At 39.4% G+C, this 16733-nt stretch overlaps 4 non-coding genes across 4 annotated transcripts; all 4 read left to right on the top strand.

Annotated features, from left to right (window-relative positions):
- Window positions 1-9046: 9046 nt before the first annotated feature.
- On the top strand, window positions 9047-9119 carry TRNAR-UCG (transfer RNA arginine (anticodon UCG)). Its single transcript has one exon. It is a non-coding gene; the product is annotated as a tRNA-Arg (tRNA).
- A 1752-nt stretch (window positions 9120-10871) lies between these two features.
- Window positions 10872-10944, top strand: TRNAR-UCG (transfer RNA arginine (anticodon UCG)). Its single transcript has one exon. It is a non-coding gene; the product is annotated as a tRNA-Arg (tRNA).
- Window positions 10945-12696: 1752 nt separating this feature from the next.
- TRNAR-UCG (transfer RNA arginine (anticodon UCG)) lies at window positions 12697-12769 on the top strand. Its single transcript has one exon. It is a non-coding gene; the product is annotated as a tRNA-Arg (tRNA).
- A 3576-nt stretch (window positions 12770-16345) lies between these two features.
- On the top strand, window positions 16346-16418 carry TRNAR-UCG (transfer RNA arginine (anticodon UCG)). The gene has a single exon. It is a non-coding gene; the product is annotated as a tRNA-Arg (tRNA).
- Window positions 16419-16733: the final 315 nt, after the last annotated feature.

Below are 16733 nucleotides of genomic sequence, written 5' to 3'. Positions count from 1 at the left end.
AGTCTTTTTCTCACAGCACCCAACTTATCTTTACATACAAACTGGAGGCACACTCTCACAATACTCCTTTCACTCTCACTCATTAAGAAAGCCCAATGCAAACTGCACAATCAGTCACATTATGCCTTCAGCATTGCTACTTTTCTGTCTTTCTGCCATACCAAAGTACCTCTTCATAAATGCCACGGATATGCAATACGTATGCAACAATATGACATGGCACAATCATTCTGAACAGAACTGTGGGTAGATTCAGTGCAGGGAGTGTGTGTGCGTGCAGAAAGCAGAAACTATGGATGCTCTATGATTTTCTCCAGGAATAATGCAAATTGTCCCTCAGAAAAAGTATAGTACTAGAGAAGAATCATAAAGGATTGACACAATTGCTGCCTTTGCTGTTGCCCCAGTTGTGTAATCTGTCAAGGACTGGTCTCTTGCAGATTGAGGCACCTAGTTGCAATTGTGTGGTAAAGATCACCCTTACAACCATTTTTGCTATAAACTTGAGATCTTTCTGAGATACTATCTCACAGACTTCTTATGAATGAGGAACTCTGAAATTGTCACATTCCAATCTGTACGTCCTTAAAACTCTGCTGGTTATTCAAATGGGCAGATTGTTTTTTAAATTCCTTTCTGTCTCGAGTTGTAGTTATATTGATACAGAGGCATAATTGTTGAATGATATATATTGGTTTGATTGAAATATGTTCGTAGAGGTGGTGATAGGCTTTCTGTGTCTGTCTGAGAGCAAGGACCGGTTAACGTCTTTCTCCAAGAGCAGTTTGTTGTGAAAGGTATCAGGAAAAGGAGTATGTATTGTGATGTGGTTCTCTGACTGCTTCTGTCCACTTGCCAAAGGTTCCAAGGCCCTATGATAGCACAAAAACGGTAAGATTGAAGTGGTGGGTGCCGGAGGTTTAACATGGTCAGTTTAATTAAAGACAGAAAAGTGAAACGAATGACTGCAGAAATACTGTATGTGGCCATGAACTGAGATGAAAGGATGATTTTGGAACTCTGTCTTGCAGATTACCCTCAATGCTGTAATGGATAGGGCACTGCTCTCACAGACCAGGGTGTGTAAGTTTAAGTCTATCTGAGGTGCACACCCTGAACTAATACATTTTTGCTGAATCCTAATCATATTGTTTACTCTTCCTCGTAGCAGCTTACCAGGGTCATAGTATATTGCAACAGAACCATTCCACTTCTTCACTGAAAAGAGTCATGCTGGTTACGCAAATGTGCAGCGTGTCATTTTATACAACTTTCTTTATTGAAATTAAACTTGGACTCACTTGAAATATTCTCTTTCAAAATGAATGTTTTGAGCTGCTGTGAATTTTATTTCTAGAGGTGGTGACAGGCTTTCAGGTACGTGCTTAGGTCAAGGCCCTGTTCATGTCACTTGTATAAGCTAATTCAGGGAGCAAATTAGCAAGTCAAGAAATGGGAAGTCTGAACAACTGTCAAAGCAGTTTCATTCTCTTTTCAAATAATCCAAAAATACCATTGCAGCATAAAACAGAGTATTCAATAAAAGAAGAAAGGAGGATTAACTGCAAAAAAGCACATCATAAGATATGAAACTTTGGAAATTATCTAGATATTGTTTGAAAAAACTCCTTTGATGGAAAGAAGATGAAGAACGGTATGGGATCCTGTCCTGCGCACCTGTAATTGATATGTTCCACATCCATTCATACCACCTAACCCTAAACACCCAAACATATTGCAGTCAGTGACCATGTGGCCTAATGGATAAGGCGTCTGACTTCGGATCGGGAGATTGAGGGTTCGAGTCCTTTCATGGGTGAGTCTTTTTCTCACAGCACCCAACTTATCTTTACATACAAACTGGAAACACACTCTTACAATACTCCTTTCACTCTCACTCATTAAGAAAGCCCAATGCAAACTGCACAATCAGTCACGTTATGCCTTCAGCATTGCTACTTTTCTGTCTTTCTGCCATACCAAAGTACCTCTTCATAAATGCCTTGGATATGCAATACGTATACAACAATATGACATGGCACAATCATTCTGAACAGAACTGTGGGTAGATTCAGTGCAGGGAGTGTGTGCGTGCAGAAAGCAGAAACTATGCATGGGTAGAAGCTCTATGATTTTCTCCAGGAATAATGCAAATTGTCCCTCAGAAAAAGTATAGTACTAGAGAAGAATCATAAAGGATTGACACAATTGCTGCCTTTGCTGTTGCCCCAGTTGTGTAATCTGTCAAGGACTGGTCTCTTGCAGATTGAGGCACCTAGTTGCAATTGTGTGGTAAAAATCACCCTTACAACCATTTTTGCTATAAACTTGAGATCTTTCTGAGATACTATCTCACAGACTTCTTATGAATGAGGAACTCTGAAATTGTCACATTTCAATTTGTACGTCCTTAAAACTCTTCTGGTTATTCAAATTGGCAGATTGTATTTTAAATTCCTTTCTGTCTCGAGTTGTAGTTATATTGATACAGAGGCATAATTGTTGAATGATATATATTGGTTTGATTGAAATATGTTCGTAGAGGTGGTGATAGGCTTTCTGTGTCTGTCTGAGAGCAAGGACCGGTTAACGTCTTTTTCCAAGAGCAGTTTGTTGTGAAAGGTATCAGGTAAAGGAGTATGTATTGTGATGTGTTTCTCTGACTGCTTCTGTCCACTTGCCAAAAGTTCCAAGGCCCTATGATAGCACAAAAACGGGAAGATTGAAGTGGTGGGTGCCGGAGGTTTAAAATGGTCAGTTTAATTAAAGACAGAAAAGTGAAACGAATGACTGCAGAAATACTGTATGTGGCCATGAACTGAGATGAAAGGATGATTTTGGAACTCTGTCTTGCAGATTACCCTCAATGCTGCAATGGATAGGGCACTACTCTCACAGACCAGGGTGTGTAAGTTTAAGTCTATCTGAGGTGCACACCCTGAACTAATACATTTTTGCTGAAACCTAATCATATTGTTTACTCTTCCTCGTAGCAGCTTGCCAGGGTGATACTATATTGCAAGAGAACCATTCCACTTCTTCACTGAAAAGTGTCATGCTGGTTACCCAAATGTGCAGCGTGTCATTTTATACAGCTTTCTTTAATGAAATTAAACTTGGACTCACTTGAAATATTCTCTTTCAAAATGAATGTTTTGAGCTGCTGTGAATTTTATTTCTAGACGTGGTGACAGGCTTTCAGGTACGTGCTTAGGTCAAGGCCCTGTTCATGTCACTTGTATAAGCTAATTCAGGGAGCAAATTAGCAAGTCAAGAAATGGGAAGTCTGAACTCCTGTCAAAGCAGTTTCATTCTCTTTTCAAATAATCCAAAAATACCATTGCAGCATGAAACAGAGTATTCAATAAAAGAAGAAAGGAGGATTAACGGCAAAAAAGCACATCATAAGATATGAAACTTTGGAAATGATCTAGATATTGTTTGAAAAAACTCCTTTGATAGAAAGAAGATGAAGAACGGTATGGGATCCTGTCCTGCGCACCTGTAATTGATATGTTCCACATCCATTCCTACCACCTAACCCTAAACACCCAAACATACTGCAGTCAGTGACCATGTGGCCTAAAGGATAAGGCGTTTGACTTAGGATCAGAAGATTGAGGGTTCGAGTCCCTTCGTGGTTGAGTCTTTTTCTCACAGCACCCAACTTATCTTTACATACAAACTGGAGGCACGCTCTTACAATACTCCTTTCACTCTCACTCATTAAGAAAGCCCAATGCAAAATGCACAATCAGTCACGTTATGCCTTCAGCATTGCTACTTTTCTGTCTTTCTGCCATACCAAAGTACCTCTTCATAAATGCCTTGGATATGCAATACGTACACAACAATATGACATGGCACAATCATTCTGAACAGAACTGTGGGTAGATTCAGTGCAGGGAGTGTGTGCGTGCAGAAAGCAGAAACTATGCATGGGTAGAAGCTCTATGATTTTCTCCAGGAATAATGCAAATTGTCCCTCAGAAAAAGTATAGTACTAGAGAAGAATCATAAAGGATTGACACAATTGCTGCCTTTGCTGTTGCCCCAGTTGTGTAATCTGTCAAGGACTGGTCTCTTGCAGATTGAGGCACCTATTTGCAATTGTGTGGTAAAAATCACCCTTACAACCATTTTTGCTATAAACTTGAGATCTTTCTGAGATACTATCTCACAGACTTCTTATGAATGAGGAACTCTGAAATTGTCACATTCCAATTTGTACATCCTTAAAACTATGCTGGTTATTCAAATGGGCAGATTGTTTTTTAAATTACTTTCTGTCTCGAGTTGTAGTTATATTGATACAGAGGCATAAATGTTGAATGATATACATTGGTTTGATTGAAATATGTTCGTAGAGGTGGTGATAGGCTTTCTGTGTCTGTCTGAGAGCAAGGACCGGTTAACGTCTTTTTCCAAGAGCAGTTTGTTGTGAAAGGTATCAGGTAAAGGAGTATGTATTGTGATGTGTTTCTCTGACTGCTTCTGTCCACTTTCCAAAAGTTCCAAGGCCCTATGATAGCACAAAAACGGGAAGATTGAAGTGGTGGGTGCCGGAGGTTTAAAATGGTCAGTTTAATTAAAGACAGAAAAGTGAAACGAATGACTGCAGAAATACTGTATGTGGCCATGAACTGAGATGAAAGGATGATTTTGGAACTCTGTCTTGCAGATTACCCTCAATGCCGCAATGGATAGGGCACTACTCTCACAGAGCAGGGTGTGTAAGTTTAAGTCTATCTGAGGTGCACACCCTGAACTAATACATTTTTGCTGAAACCTAATCATATTGTTTACTCTTCCTCGTAGCAGCTTGCCAGGGTGATAGTATATTGCAACAGAACCATTCCACTTCTTCACTGAAAAGTGTCATGCTGGTTACCCAAATGTGCAGCGTGTCATTTTATACAGCTTTCTTTAATGAAATTAAACTTGGACTCACTTGAAATATTCTCTTTCAAAATGAATGTTTTGAGCTGCTGTGAATTATATTTCTAGAGGTGGTGACAGGCTTTCAGGTACGTGCTTAGGTCAAGGCCCTGTTCATGTCACTTGTATAAGCTAATTCAGGGAGCAAATTAGCAAGTCAAGAAATGGGAAGTCTGAACTACTGTCAAAGCAGTTTCATTCTCTTTTCAAATAATCCAAAAATACCATAGCAGCACAAAACAGAGTATTCAGTAAAAGAAGAAAGGAGGATTAACGGCAAAAAAGCACAGCATAAGATATGAAACTTTGGAAATTATCTAGATATTGTTTGAAAAAACTCCTTTGATGGAAAGAAGATGAAGAACGGTACAGGATCCTGTCCTGCGCACCTGTAATTGATATGTTCCACATCCATTCATACCACCTAACCCTAAACACCCAAACATATTGCAGTCAGTGACCATGTGGCCTAATGGATAAGGCGTCTGGCTTCGGATCAGAAGATTGAGGGTTTGAGTCCCTTCATGGTTGAGTCTTTTTCTCACAGCACCCAACTTATCTTTACATACAAACTGGAAACACACTCTTACAATACTCCTTTCACTCTCACTCATTAAGAAAGCCCAATGCAAAATGCACAATCAGTCACGTTATGCCTTCAGCATTGCTACTTTTCTGTCTTTCTGCCATACCAAAGTACCTCTTCATAAATGCCATGGATATGCAATACGTATACAACAATATGACATGGCACAATCATTCTGAACAGAACTGTGGGTAGATTCAGTGCAGGGAGTGTGTGCGTGCAGAAAGCAGAAACTATGCATGGGTAGAAGCTCTATGATTTTCTCCAGGAATAATGCAAATTGTCCCTCAGAAAAAGTATAGTACTAGAGAAGAATCATAAAGGATTGACACAATTGCTGCCTTTGCTGTTGCCCCAGTTGTGTAATCTGTCAAGGACTGGTCTCTTGCAGATTGAGGCACCTAGTTGCAATTGTGTGGTATAAGTCACCCTTACAACCATTTTTGCTATAAACTTGAGATCTTTCTGAGATACTATCTCACAAACTTCTTATGAATGAGGAACTGTGAAATTGTCACATTCCAATTTGTACGTCCTTAAAACTCTGCTGGTTATTCAAATGGGCAGATTCTTTTTCAAATTCCTTTCTGTCTCGAGTTGTAGTTATATTGATACAGACGCATAATTGTTGAATGATATATATTGGGCTGATTGAAATATGTTCGTAGAGGTGGTGATAGGCTTTCTGTGTCTGTCTGAGAGCAAGGACGGGTTAACGTCTTTTTCCAAGAGCAGTTTGTTGTGAAACGTATCAGGCAAAGGAGTATGTATTGTCATGTGGTTCTCTGACTGCTTCTGTCCACTTGCCAAAAGTTCCAAGGCCCTATGATAGCACAAAAACGGTAAGATTGAAGTGGTGGGTGCCGGAGATTTAAAATGGTCAGTTTAATTAAAGACAGAAAAGTGAAACGAATGACTGCAGAAATACTGTATGTGGCCATGAACTGAGATGAAAGGATGATTTTGGAACTCTGTCTTGCAGATTACCCTCAATGCCGCAATGGATAGGGCACTACTCTCACAGACCAGGGTGTGTACGTTTAAGTCTATCTGAGGTGCACACCCTGAACTAATACATTTTTGCTGAAACCTAATCATATTGTTTACTCTTCCTCGTAGCAGCTTGCCAGGGTGATAGTATATTGCAACAGAACCATTCCACTTCTTCACTGAAAAGAGTCATGCTGGTTACCCAAATGTGCAGCGTGTCATTTTATACAGCTTTCTTTATTGAAATTAAACTTGGACTCACTTGAAATATTCTCTTTCAAAATGAATGTTTTGAGCTGCTGTGAATTTTATTTCTAGAGGTGGTGACAGGCTTTCAGGTACGTGCTTAGGTCAAGGCCCTGTTCATGTCACTTGTATAAGCTAATTCAGGGAGCAAATTAGCAAGTCAAGAAATGGGAAGTCTGAACTCCTGTCAAAGCAGTTTCATTCTCTTTTCAAATAATCCAAAAATACCATTGCAGCATGAAACAGAGTATTCAATAAAAGAAGAAAGGAGGATTAACGGCAAAAAAGCACATCATAAGATATGAAACTTTGGAAATTATCTAGATATTGTTTGAAAAAACTCCTTTGATAGAAAGAAGATGAAGAACGGTATGGGATCCTGTCCTGCGCACCTGTAATTGATATGTTCCACATCCATTCCTACCACCTAACCCTAAACACCCAAACATACTGCAGTCAGTAACCATGTGGCCTAAAGGATAAGGCGTGTGACTTAGGATCAGAAGATTGAGGGTTCGAGTCCCTTCGTGGTTGAGTCTTTTTCTCACAGCACCCAACTTATCTTTACATACAAACTGGAGGCACGCTCTTACAATACTCCTTTCACTCTCACTCATTAAGAAAGCCCAATGCAAAATGCACAATCAGTCACGTTATGCCTTCAGCATTGCTACTTTTCTGTCTTTCTGCCATACCAAAGTACCTCTTCATAAATGCCTTGGATATGCAATACGTATACAACAATATGACATGGCACAATCATTCAGAACAGAACTGTGGGTAGATTCAGTGTGGGGAGTGTGTGCGTGCTGAAAGCAGAAACTATGCATGGGTAGAAGCTCTATGATTTTCTCCAGGAATAATGCAAATTGTCCCTCAGAAAAAGTATAGTACTAGAGAAGAATCATAAAGGATTGACACAATTGCTGCCTTTGCTGTTGCCCCAGTTGTGTAATCTGTCAAGGACTGGTCTCTTGCAGATTGAGGCACCTAGTTGCAATTGTGTGGTAAAAATCACCCTTACAACCATTTTTGCTATAAACTTGAGATCTTTCTGAGATACTATCTCACAGACTTCTTATGAATGAGGAACTCTGAAATTGTCACATTCCAATTTGTACGTCCTTAAAACTCTGCTGGTTATTCAAATGGGCAGATTGTTTTTTAAATTACTTTCTGTCTTGAGTTGTAGTTATATTGATACAGAGGCATAAATGTTGAATGATATACATTGGTTTGATTGAAATATGTTCGTAGAGGTGGTGATAGGCTTTCTGTGTCTGTCTGAGAGCAAGGACCGGTTAACGTCTTTTTCCAAGAGCAGTTTGTTGTGAAAGGTATCAGGTAAAGGAGTATGTATTGTGATGTGTTTCTCTGACTGCTTCTGTCCACTTTCCAAAAGTTCCAAGGCCCTATGATAGCACAAAAACGGGAAGATTGAAGTGGTGGGTGCCGGAGGTTTAAAATGGTCAGTTTAATTAAAGACAGAAAAATGAAACGAATGACTGCAGAAATACTGTATATGGCCATGAACTGAGATGAAAGGATGATTTTGGAACTCTGTCTTGCAGATTACCCTCAATGCCGCAATGGATAGGGCACTACTCTCACAGAGCAGGGTGTGTAAGTTTAAGTCTATCTGAGGTGCACACCCTGAACTAATACATTTTTGCTGAAACCTAATCATATTGTTTACTCTTCCTCGTAGCACCTTGCCAGGGTGATAGTATATTGCAACAGAACCATTCCACTTCTTCACTGAAAAGTGTCATGCTGGTTACCCAAATGTGCAGCGTGTCATTTTATACAACTTTCTTTAATGAAATTAAACTTGGACTCACTTGAAATATTCTCTTTCAAAATGAATGTTTTGAGCTGCTGTGAATTTTATTTCTAGAGGTGGTGACAGGCTTTCAGGTACGTGCTTAGGTCAAGGCCCTGTTCATGTCACTTGTATAAGCTAATTCAGGGAGCAAATTAGCAAGTCAAGAAATGGGAAGTCTGAACTACTGTTAAAGCAGTTTCATTCTCTTTTCAAATAATCCAAAAATACCATTGCAGCATAAAACAGAGTATTCAATAAAAGAAGAAAGGAGGATTAACAGCAAAAAAGCACATCATAAGATATGAAACTTTGGAAATTATCTTGATATTGATTGAAAAAACTCCTTTGATGGAAAGAAGACGAAGAACGGTATGGGATCCTGTCCTGCGCACCTGTAATTGATATGTTCCACATCCATTCATACCACCTAACCCTAAACACCCAAACATATTGCAGTCAGTGACCATGTGGCATAATGGATAAGGCGTCTGATTTCGGATCAGAAGATTGAGGGTTCGAGTCCCTTCATGGTTGATTCTCTTTCTCACAGCACCCAACTTATCTTTACATACAAACTGGAAATACACTCTTACAATACTCCTTTCACTCTCACTCATTAAGAAAGCCCAATGCAAACTGCACAATCAGTCACGTTATGCCTTCAGCATTGCTACTTTTCTGTCTTTCTGCCATACCAAAGTACCTCTTCATAAATGCCACGGATATGCAATACGTATACAACAATATGACATGGCACAATCATTCTGAACAGAACTGTGGGTAGATTCAGTGCAGGGAGTGTGTGCGTGCAGAAAGCAGAAACTATGCATGGGTAGAAGCTCTATGATTTTCTCCAGGAATAATGCAAATTGTCCCTCAGAAAAAGTATAGTACTAGAGAAGAATCATAAAGGATTGACACAATTGCTGCCTTTGCTGTTGCCCCAGTTGTGTAATCTGTCAAGGACTGGTCTCTTGCAGATTGAGGCACCTAGTTGCAATTGTGTGGTAAAAATCACCCTTACAACCATTTTTGCTATAAACTTGAGATCTTTCTGAGATACTATCTCACAGACTTCTTATGAATGAGGAACTCTGAAATTGTCACATTCCAATTTGTACGTCCTTAAAACTATGCTGGTTATTCAAATGGGCAGATTGTTTTTTAAATTACTTTCTGTCTCGAGTTGTAGTTATATTGATACAGAGGCATAAATGTTGAATGATATACATTGGTTTGATTGAAATATGTTCGTAGAGGTGGTGATAGGCTTTCTGTGTCTGTCTGAGAGCAAGGACCGGTTAACGTCTTTTTCCAAGAGCAGTTTGTTGTGAAAGGTATCAGGTAAAGGAGTATGTATTGTGATGTGTTTCTCTGACTGCTTCTGTCCACTTTCCAAAAGTTCCAAGGCCCTATGATAGCACAAAAACGGGAAGATTGAAGTGGTGGGTGCCGGAGGTTTAAAATGGTGAGTTTAATTAAAGACAGAAAAGTGAAACGAATGACTGCAGAAATACTGTATGTGGCCATGAACTGAGATGAAAGGATGATTTTGGAACTCAGTCTTGCAGATTACTCTCAATGCCGCAATGGATAGGGCACTACTCTCACAGACCAGGGTGTGTAAGTTTAAGTCTATCTGAGGTGCACACCCTGAACTAATACATTTTTGCTGAAACCTAATCATATTGTTTACTCTTCCTCGTAGCAGCTTGCCAGGGTGATAGTATATTGCAACAGAACCATTCCACTTCTTCACTGAAAAGTGTCATGCTGGTTACCCAAATGTGTAGCGTGTCATTTTATACAGCTTTCTTTAATGAAATTAAACTTGGACTCACTTGAAATATTCTCTTTCAAAATGAATGTTTTGAGCTGCTGTGAATTTTATTTCTAGAGGTGGTGACAGGCTTTCAGGTACGTGCTTAGGTCAAGGCCCTGTTCATGTCACTTGTATAAGCTAATTCAGGGAGCAAATTAGCAAGTCAAGAAATGGGAAGTCTGAACTACTGTTAAAGCAGTTTCATTCTCTTTTCAAATAATCCAAAAATACCATTGCAGCATAAAACAGAGTATTCAATAAAAGAAGAAAGGAGGATTAACAGCAAAAAAGCACATCATAAGATATGAAACTTTGGAAATTATCTTAATATTGATTGAAAAAACTCCTTTGATGGAAAGAAGATGAAGAACGGTATGGGATCCTGTCCTGCGCACCTGTAATTGATATGTTCCACATCCATTCATACCACCTAACCCTAAACACCCAAACGTATTGCAGTCAGTGACCATGTGGCCTAATGGATAAGGCGTCTGATTTCGCATCAGAAGATTGAGGGTTCGAGTCCCTTCATGGTTGATTCTTTTTCTCACAGCAACCAACTTAACTTTACATACAAACTGGAAATAAACTCTTACAATACTCCTTTCACTCTCACTCATTAAGAAAGCCCAATGCAAACTGCACAATCAGTCACGTTATGCCTTCAGCATTGCTACTTTTCTGTCTTTCTGCCATACCAAAGTACCTCTTCATAAATGCCACGGATATGCAATACGTATACAACAATATGACATGGCACAATCATTCTGAACAGAACTGTGGGTAGATTCAGTGCAGGGAGTGTGTGCGTGCAGAAAGCAGAAACTATGCATGGGTAGAAGCTCTATGATTTTCTCCAGGAATAATGCAAATTGTCCCTCAGAAAAAGTATAGTACTAGAGAAGAATCATAAAGGATTGACACAATTGCTGCCTTTGCTGTTGCCCCAGTTGTGTAATCTGTCAAGGACTGGTCTCTTGCAGATTGAGGCACCTAGTTGCAATTGTGTGGTATAAGTCACCCTTACAACCATTTTTGCTATAAACTTGAGATCTTTCTGAGATACTATCTCACAGACTTCTTATGAATGAGGAACTCTGAAATTGTCACATTCCAATTTGTACGTCCTTAAAACTCTGCTGGCTATTCAAATGGGCAGATTGTTTTTTAAATTCCTTTCTGTCTCGAGTTGTAGTTATATTGATACAGACGCATAATTGTTGAATGATATATATTGGGCTGATTGAAATATGTTCGTAGAGGTGGTGATAGGCTTTCTGTGTCTGTCTGAGAGCAAGGACCGGTTAACGTCTTTTTCCAAGAGCAGTTTGTTGTGAAACGTATCAGGCAAAGGAGTATGTATTGTCATGTGGTTCTCTGACTGCTTCTGTCCACTTGCCAAAAGTTCCAAGGCCCTATGATAGCACAAAAATGGTAAGATTGAAGTGGTGGGTGCCGGAGGTTTAAAATGGTCAGTTTAATTAAAGACAGAAAAGTTAAACGAATGACTGCAGAAATACTGTATGTGGCCATGAACTGAGATGAAAGGATGATTTTGGAACTCTGTCTTGCAGATTACCCTCAATGCCGCAATGGATAGGGCACTACTCTCACAGACCAGGGTGTGTACGTTTAAGTCTATCTGAGGTGCACACCCTGAACTAATACATGTTTGCTGAAACCTAATCATATTGTTTACTCTTCCTCGTAGCAGCTTGCCAGGGTGATAGTATATTGCAACAGAACCATTCCACTTCTTCACTGAAAAGAGTCATGCTGGTTACCCAAATGTGCAGCGTGTCATTTTATACAGCTTTCTTTATTGAAATTAAACTTGGACTCACTTGAAATATTCTCTTTCAAAATTATTGTTTTGAGCTGCTGTGAATTTTATTTCTAGAGGTGGTGACAGGCTTTCAGGTACGTGCTTAGGTCAAGGCCCTGTTCATGTCACTTGTATAAGCTAATTCAGGGAGCAAATTAGCAAGTCAAGAAATGGGAAGTCTGAACTACTGTCAAAGCAGTTTCATTCTCTTTTCAAATAATCCAAAAATACCATTGCAGCATAAAACAGAGTATTCAATAAAAGAAGAAAGGAGGATTAACGGCAAAAAAGCACATCATAAGATATGAAACTTTGGAAATTATCTAGATATTGTTTGAAAAAACTCCTTGGATGGAAAGAAGATGAAGAACGGTATGGGATCCTGTCCTGCGCACCTGTAATTGATATGTTCCACATCCATTCATACCACCTAACCCTAAACACCCAAACATATTGCAGTCAGTGACCATGTGGCCTAATGGAAAAGGCATCTGACTTCGGATCAGAAGATTGAGGGTTCGAGTCCCTTCATGGTTGAGTCTTTTTCTCACAGCACCCAACTTATCTTTACATACAAACTGGAAATACACTCTTACAATACTCCTTTCATTCTCACTCATTAAGAAAGCCCAATGCAAACTGCACAATCAGTCACGTTATGCCTTCAGCATTGCTACTTTTCTGTCTTTCTGCCATACCAAAGTACCTCTTCATAAATGCCACGGATATGCAATACGTATACAACAATATGACATGGCCCAATCATTCCGAACAGAACTGTGGGTAGATTCAGTGCAGGGAGTGTGTGCGTGCAGAAAGCAGAAACTATGCATGGGTAGAAGCTCTATGATTTTCTCCAGGAATAATGCAAATTGTCCCTCAGAAAAAGTATAGTACTAGAGAAGAATCATAAAGGATTGACACAATTGCTGCCTTTGCTGTTGCCCCAGTTGTGTAATCTGTCAAGGAATGGTCTCTTGCAGATTGAGGCACTTAGTTGCAATTGTGTGGTAAAAATCACCCTCACAACCATTTTTGCTATAAACTTGAGATCTTTCTGAGATACTATCTCACAGACTTCTTATGAATGAGGAACTCTGAAATTGTCACATTCCAATTTTACGTCCTTAAAACTCTGCTGGTTATTCAAATGGGCAGATTGTTTTTTAAATTCCTTTCTGTCTCGAATGGTAGTTATATTGATACAGAGGCATAATTGTTGAATGATATATATTGGTTTGATTGAAATATGTTCGTAGAGGTGGTGATAGGCTTTCTGTGTCTGTCTGAGAGCAAGGACTGGTTAACGTCTTTTTCCAAGAGCAGTTTGTTGTGAAAGGTATCAGGCAAAGGAGTATGTATTATGATGTGGTTCTCTGACTGCTTCTGTCCACTTGCCAAAAGTTCCAAGGCCCTATGATAGAACAAAAACGGTAAGATTGAAGTGGTGGGTGCCGGAGGTTTAAAATGGTCAATTTAATTAAAGACAGAAAAGTGAAACGAATGACTGCAGAAATACTGTATGTGGCCATGAACTGAGATGAAAGGATGATTTTGGAACTCTGTCTTGCAGATTACCCTCAATGCCGCAATGGATAGGGCACTACTCTCACAGACCAGGGTGTGTAAGCTTAAGTCTATCTGAGGTGCACACCCTGAACTAATACATTTTTGCTGAAACCTAATCATATTCTTTACTCTTCCTCGTAGCAGCTTGCCAGGGTGATAGTATATTGCAACAGAACCATTCCACTTCTTCACTGAAAAGAGTCATGCTGGTTACCCAAATGTGCAGCGTGTCATTTTATACAGCTTTCTTTATTGAAATTAAACTTGGACTCACTTGAAATATTCTCTTTCAAAATGAATGTTTTGAGCTGCTGTGAATTTTATTTCTAGATGTGGTGACAGGCTTTCAGGTACGTGCTTAGGTCAAGGCCCTGTTCATGTCACTTGTATAAACTAATTCAGGGAGCAAATTAGCAAGTCAAGAAATTGGAAGTCTGAACTACTGTCAAAGTAGTTTCATTCTCTTTTCAAATAATCCAAAAATACCATTGCAGCATAAAACAGAGTATTCAATAAAAGAAGAAAGGAGGATTAACGGCAAAAAAGCACATCATAAGATATGAAACTTTGGAAATTATCTAGATATTGTTTGAAAAAACTCCTTTGATGGAAAGAAGATGAAGAACGGTATGGGATCCTGTCCTGCGCACCTGTAATTGATATGTTCCACATCCATTCATACCACCTAACCCTAAACACCCAAACATATTGCAGTCAGTGACCATGTAGCCTAATGGATAAGGCGTCTGACTTCGGATCAGAAGATTGAGGGTACGAGTCCCTTCATGCTTGAGTCTTTTTCTCACAGCACCCAACTTATCTTTACATACAAACTGGAAACACACTCTTACAATACTCCGTTCACTCTCACTCATTAAGAAAGCCCAATGCAAACTGCACAATCAGGCACGTTATGCCTTCAGCATTGCTACTTTTCTGTCTTTCTGCCATACCAAAGTACCTCTTCATAAATGCCATGGATATGCAATACGTATGCAACAATATGACACAGCACAATCATTCTTAACAGAACTGCGGGTAGATGCAGTGCAGGGAGTGTGTGCGTGCAGAAAGCAGAAACTATGCATGCGTAGAAGCTCTATGATTTTCTCCAGGAATAATGCTAATTGTCCCTCAGAAAAAATATAGTACTGGAGAAGAATCATAAAGGATTGACACAATTGCTGCTTTTGCTGTTGCCCCAATTGTGTAATCTGTCAAGGACTGGTCTCTTGCAGATTGAGGCACCTAGTTGCAATTGTGTGGTATAAATCACCCTTACAACCATTTTTGCTATAAACTTGAGATCTTTCTGAGATACTATCTCACAGACTTCTTATGAATGAGGAACTCTGAAATTGTCACATTCCAATTTCTACGTCCTTAAAACTCTGCTGGTTATTCAAATGGGCAGATTGTTTTTTAAATTCCTTTCTGTCTCGAGTTGTAGTTATATTGATACAGAGGCATAATTGTTGAATGATATATATTGGTTTGATTGAAATATGTTCGTAGAGGTGGTAATAGGCTTTCTGTGTCTGTCTGAGAGCAAGGACCGGTTAACGTCTTTTTCCAAGAGCAGTTTGTTGTGAAAGGTATCAGGCAAAGGAGTATGTATTGTCATGTGGTTCTCTGACTGCTTCTGTCCACTTGCCAAAAGTTCCAAGGCCCTATGATAGCACAAAAACGGTAAGATTGAAGTGGTGGGTGCCGGAGGTTTAAAATGGTCAGTTTAATTAAAGACAGAAAAGTGAAACGAATGACTGCAGAAATACTGTATGTGGCCATGAACTGAGATGAAAGGATGATTTTGGAACACTGTCTTGCAGATTACCCTCAATGCCGCAATGGATAGGGCACTACTCTCACAGACCAGGGTGTGTACGTTTAAGTCTATCTGAGGTGCACACCCTGAACTAATACATGTTTGCTGAAACCTAATCATATTGTTTACTCTTCCTCGTAGCAGCTTGCCAGGGTGATAGTATATTGCAACAGAACCATTCCACTTCTTCACTGAAAAGAGTCATGCTGGTTACCCAAATGTGCAGCGTGTCATTTTATACAGCTTTCTTTATTGAAATTAAACTTGGACTCACTTGAAATATTCTCTTTCAAAATTATTGTTTTGAGCTGCTGTGAATTTTATTTCTAGAGGTGGTGACAGGCTTTCAGGTACGTGCTTAGGTCAAGGCCCTGTTCATGTCACTTGTATAAGCTAATTCAGGGAGCAAATTAGCAAGTCAAGAAATGGGAAGTCTGAACTACTGTCAAAGTAGTTTCATTCTCTTTTCAAATAATCCAAAAATACCATTGCAGCATAAAACAGAGTATTCAATAAAAGAAGAAAGGAGGATTAACGGCAAAAAAGCACATCATAAGATATGAAACTTTGGAAATTATCTAGATATTGTTTGAAAAAACTCCTTGGATGGAAAGAAGATGAAGAACGGTATGGGATCCTGTCCTGCGCACCTGTAATTGATATGTTCCACATCCATTCATACCACCTAACCCTAAACACCCAAACATATTGCAGTCAGTGACCATGTGGCCTAATGGAAAAGGCATCTGACTTCGGATCAGAAGATTGAGGGTTCGAGTCCCTTCATGGTTGAGTCTTTTTCTCACAGCACCCAACTTATCTTTACATACAAACTGGAAATACACTCTTACAATACTCCTTTCATTCTCACTCATTAAGAAAGCCCAATGCAAACTGCACAATCAGTCACGTTATGCCTTCAGCATTGCTACTTTTCTGTCTTTCTGCCATACCAAAGTACCTCTTCATAAATGCCACGGATATGCAATACGTATACAACAATATGACATGGCCCAATCATTCCGAACAGAACTGTGGGTAGATTCAGTGCAGGGAGTGTGTGCGTGCAGAAAGCAGAAACTATGCATGGGTAGAAGCTCTATGATT

Source organism: Pleurodeles waltl, chromosome 4_1 (assembly GCF_031143425.1).
Source record: "Pleurodeles waltl isolate 20211129_DDA chromosome 4_1, aPleWal1.hap1.20221129, whole genome shotgun sequence".
NCBI classification, from domain to species: Eukaryota; Metazoa; Chordata; class Amphibia; order Caudata; family Salamandridae; genus Pleurodeles; species Pleurodeles waltl.
Note: the sequence above shows the minus strand (reverse complement) of the source record. Positions and strands in the feature narration are given on the sequence as shown.